We start from the raw sequence: 4,619 nt of genomic DNA on the forward strand, positions 1-4,619 counted from the left end.
GAAAGCGTTTCACGAACGAAAGGACGCGACCTTCAGTAATGGCATCGTTTCAAGCGACCGGCACGTTTTTCTAAGTCCCCTTCAATCAGTTACACTCCAGCGGGCCTGATTTCGCGGCCTGGGGGGCAATGTTTGAGCCCAAAAGTAATTTTGGCAAGATCCTTTAGTGGATTTAGCGTAGCGGGCCGATACATGCGGCCCAAAAATAAGCCTACTTAGGTTTGGGTTACAGCTTCGCCCATTCCGTAATCCATAAGGAAAACGAAACCTTATTGGAGTTGAGTAGCAGAGATTGAATAGGAAGCTTCAATCAATAATCCTTCGGTAGCAAGGAACAGTCGAAGACCTAGGTATAAATACTAGGGTTCAAGGACACAGAAAGGAGCTCTCTCAAATCAATCAATCCCAGCGATTACAAAGCCTCCTTGGAGCAAACCTTCAACCTCGTTGAAACCCGGCGCCCGTGCTTCCAGTCCTAGTCTCCTCGCGAGCTGACTGCCAGTACTACTGCCACTGATACAACCCAGCGAAGCAAGGGTAACGCCTTCGCAACCCAGCGAAGCTAAAGTCACGCTTTAGCAAAACTCGTGCTTTCTCACAACTTCCCAGTGATTGCTCTGCTCAACCTACAACGTTGAGTATCGATACGGTGAACGCAAAGAGATCACAACCAAAGTCCTTATCCGTAAGGCAAAAGTCCTTTCCCGAAAGGCAAGAGAAGAACCCTGTGACGAGGTTGGTGCTCTCCTCATCCACAGCGCTTGAAGAAGAAGTCAGGTCAAGGGACTACCCCAACGACTGCACCCCGCGGTGCTGGCACGCCTGCGCAATCACTCGCCCAAAAGAGATAGTTTGCAAGCCAACTGGTTTTGGAGCCAAACACCTTTTACATGTACATTCTCTCACAGCAATAGTTGAGGATATATATGGATCGGACAGGCATTCTAGGCCTTCTTGATTCTTTCTAGAATGTTGAATACCTTGGTCACCTTCGATCTGTTGGAAGCCTCGAGGGCACACATATGTAGGGACAGATGAGTTATGTGTCTCCAAAACTGATAAAAAGGCACACCATATGTGCCTATTGAAAATTTTAGGCACACAATAAGTGTCCCCATTCAAAATTTAGCCCCACAATGCAGACCAATTCATACGAAAACGTCCTTTTTTATTTATTTATTTAGAACCTTCACTCCTTTGTAGTTTGTATACCTAAACTCATATCACATACACGCACTCTCTCTCTCTCTCTCTCTCTCTGATATGGTGCTACCCTCTCCAGCAAAGAGCAACGGTAGTTCCAGCGGTGGCCACCCATGACTCCTCCTCCAGATTCGTATCACCACCGACAGTAGTTGCCCTCTCTCGCTCTGTCAATATCTTTTGAAACTAGAATACCCATATGGAGACTTGTCCCAAAAGTCTCTCAATTTGCCATATCTTTATCGAACCACAGTCCCACTCTGTTCTTCTGGTTTATCAAAGCGTTTTGGTAGGGTATTTGGTGCCGGGCAATGGCTATGGTTAAGAATGAAAGACTGCTCCGGCGCCATCGACCACTTCAGGTACTTCAATATTCTCTTCCTCCATTATTGTTTGTGTGAAATTGAAGGTCTGGGTTTCAGTTTAATTGTCGAGGGTAGGTAGTTTGTGCATTGAATTGAGTAATTGGGGATTTTAGGGTTTCAATTGAGTAATTGGTTATTTGATTGAGTAATTTCAATTGAACTGAGTTCTCCCCCGTTCTCTTGGGAGTGATTCGCTTGGAGCGTATGTGATTTCCATGGCATCTAACGTATGGCATACGACTTTCATTATTGATTCGTATTCCACCTTTGCAATTACAAGGCGAAGAAACTTCAATTTCCAGTTGCAAAGTTTCTATACATGAATTGTTTGTTAAAATTGACAAAAATGCTACCATGTACGTTGTAATTGGCAGGCAAGTGATGTCCTTGCTGTGGAGCTTTTGCAAAAAGATGCACGACTTGCCGTTAGTGGAGAGATAGGAAAGCCATGTCCTGGTGGAACCTAAGTATGCTCTATGTTGATACTACTAGATTAAATAATGGTCCTTCTTTAGTTACATTCTTCCTCGATGGTAACCTTTTTGTTTCACCATCTGATATTTGCAGTTCGTTTATTCATTGGATTTTTTCTTTAGATTTATAGAAAATGATGGTAATTTTCACAATACTGTCATTTTGTTAATTCGTTTGCACATCAAATGTAGCTGTAGTTGTTAAGCACCTTTATGATCCATCTTGATTCTCCATTGCATAGAAAATAGATAGGCTTGGTATTAAAAGGTGGTTTCTTCTCCAATTAAATTTATGTTACTTGCTATGGATCACCTCATACTTATGTAGTCCATGGTTACTTAGCATCTTCGACTTTTATGGGTAAGATATTAAAGTAGGAAGGGGAAGACTGAAATTTTCTTTTCTTAAATCGGGAATTAAATTGAAGCCTGTAAGTTTTTCATTACTGATGTTAAAATTGTAATTACACTATATACAAAACAGAGTTTTCATATATCTTGGAACAGGCTGCGTGTGGTTCCTTTATTTGAAACTGTGAAGGACTTGAGAGGAGCTGGCTCAGTGATCAGGAAATTATTGTCCATTGATTTGAGTCTGAGAATTTGACTTCTTTGGAGCTATAGGTTTTACACCTAGAAAACTATGTCTAATGGGTTTTTCCCCGTTCTCTTTTTACAATCTTCCATTGAAAAGAGTTCAGAATTTGTTATCTGCAGAGTGCTTTTAGTGATTGCAATACTAAAAGTAGAAGGATAGTGTAGAGTATACTACCTCTCTAAGTCTCTCAACTCCTTTTGCGCTTGTATTAGACTATTGTAGATTGCATTATTAACATTTAGGTCTGGGGCATGGAAACTTTGACGCATGTCCAAGAACCAAAAATAATATATCTTCTTAGCTCAATGAAAAGGAAATTTGAGCAAGAGGCCGTGGAAAATTTGAAATCCCTGGTTCGAACAAAAAATTAATCAATTGTACTTGTACCTCTCCTGTCTTAATATGTTTAGATACTAAATGGTAGCGATGTAATTCACTGAACTATGTATGGATAACCATCGACAGTGACTGAATTTTGTTATCTTGTTCTTTTTTTCTTTTTCCTTCTTGAATTCCGTCAAGTTATACTCAAATCTGGGTACTGCTTTTAGGAGGTCTTGTGTCAGCTGGTATATTGGATGTGTGGGTAAGTAATGTAAATGGTGGACTGGCTCTTGTACAGATATTTGGATGGATTTCAATGATGAAATGGTGTCCATTTAATGCAGGACATGATTTCCCAACAGTCTTTTACCTTGCTCTGGGTGGATCATTGCTATCATACATTTACTCTGCTCCACCTCTAAATGTAGTGCTTTCTTTAATTCTTTTCTTTCTTTCCTGCATTTAATTACCAAAGTGCTTTGATGTTCAAGAAGAAGCTTTGCTTAAGCCCTGAAAAAACTTCCTAATCTGTTGCAGCTTAAAAAAAAAAGTCATCTACTGTTAAAGCCCAGACATTAGATACTTATTAGTAGATACACACGAGCATTGCAGGTCGGTTGCTTTCTTTTGATTCTTTGCATTTTATATTGAAAAAATTCATCTACTGTTAGCCAACTCATGTAAGAAAATGCAGAACCTTCAAAGGTACCAGAAAAAGGGCAGCTTTTGTCTTTATTATTGCATTTCGGTTGCTGGATCTTGGCAATAATACAGTGCAGGTGAGTGTTCTGAGACTATTAAAGAAAATCACACTCAAAGTTCAAACAATTAGATAATAGACAATACCATTGTACAATGATTTTTATGTCTGAGCACAAAATGGAACTTGTAAATTTTGTAGGGACCAACGTGTGTTCTTATAGTGAAATTATTTGATGGTTCTGTTTAATCTATTTGATGGACTTGAGCATGTCCTCATGTAGGTAACGAATGCATCAAAGAGGTCAAGATCCAATCTAAACGACCTTCATAACCTGTGGAAGCATCTCATCTTCTCATCAACTTAGAAGGAAGAGCTGAAATTATAGAATTCACTTGCTTCTTCAAATCCTGCTGATGAAAGGACTGCACCTATATATATATATATTAATTATGCTGGTAAATAGTTTCTCTCTCTCTCTACTCTAAAGTTCAAAATTTGAGTTTAGTTGTTTTGGGGAGAGAATGTAATACAATGTTTTGGAATTTGTTGATGTATTGTTGGAAATTTGAGTTTAATGAAAAAGATATAGCAGGATTGTGTGATTACTATTCTCTTGTATTATTTACTGTTGTGGTATTTAATGAATATTGAATTTTTTTTCTTGGGTTTGCAATTATTCCCCATTAGGGGGGGGGGGGGGGGGGGGGAGCCAAAAGAAATAAAAATTCTCCCAATGGGCACAGATAGCTAAAGTGTCCCCAATAGGTGTAGTGTATTTGTACAAATATATGGTATTTGTACTACATTTGTAGTTTGAGAAACCATGGGTCCCACTTTGTTATTTAGGAACACATAAATTATGTGTTCCATTTAGCAATAGGAACACTAGCAATAGACACAAATTGGCTATGTGTTCCCTTTGCATCAATGGGCACACATATGTGTCCCTATAG

The 4,619-nt window shown here is 39.3% G+C and overlaps 1 long non-coding RNA gene across 2 annotated transcripts; it reads left to right on the forward strand.

Annotated features, from left to right (window-relative positions):
- The first annotated feature begins 1,183 nt into the window (after positions 1–1,183).
- On the forward strand, positions 1,184–4,271 carry LOC112175477. Of its 2 annotated transcripts, XR_002926462.2 has the most exons (6): positions 1,184–1,565; positions 1,943–3,225; positions 3,308–3,387; positions 3,501–3,575; positions 3,658–3,742; positions 3,947–4,271. It is a non-coding gene; the product is annotated as an uncharacterized LOC112175477 (long non-coding RNA). The 2 variants fall into 2 exon arrangements; XR_005803915.1 differs by having other exon boundaries at positions 1,943–3,387.
- Positions 4,272–4,619: the final 348 nt, after the last annotated feature.

This window comes from Rosa chinensis, chromosome 7 (assembly GCF_002994745.2).
Source record: "Rosa chinensis cultivar Old Blush chromosome 7, RchiOBHm-V2, whole genome shotgun sequence".
NCBI lineage: Eukaryota > Viridiplantae > Streptophyta > Magnoliopsida > Rosales > Rosaceae > Rosa > Rosa chinensis.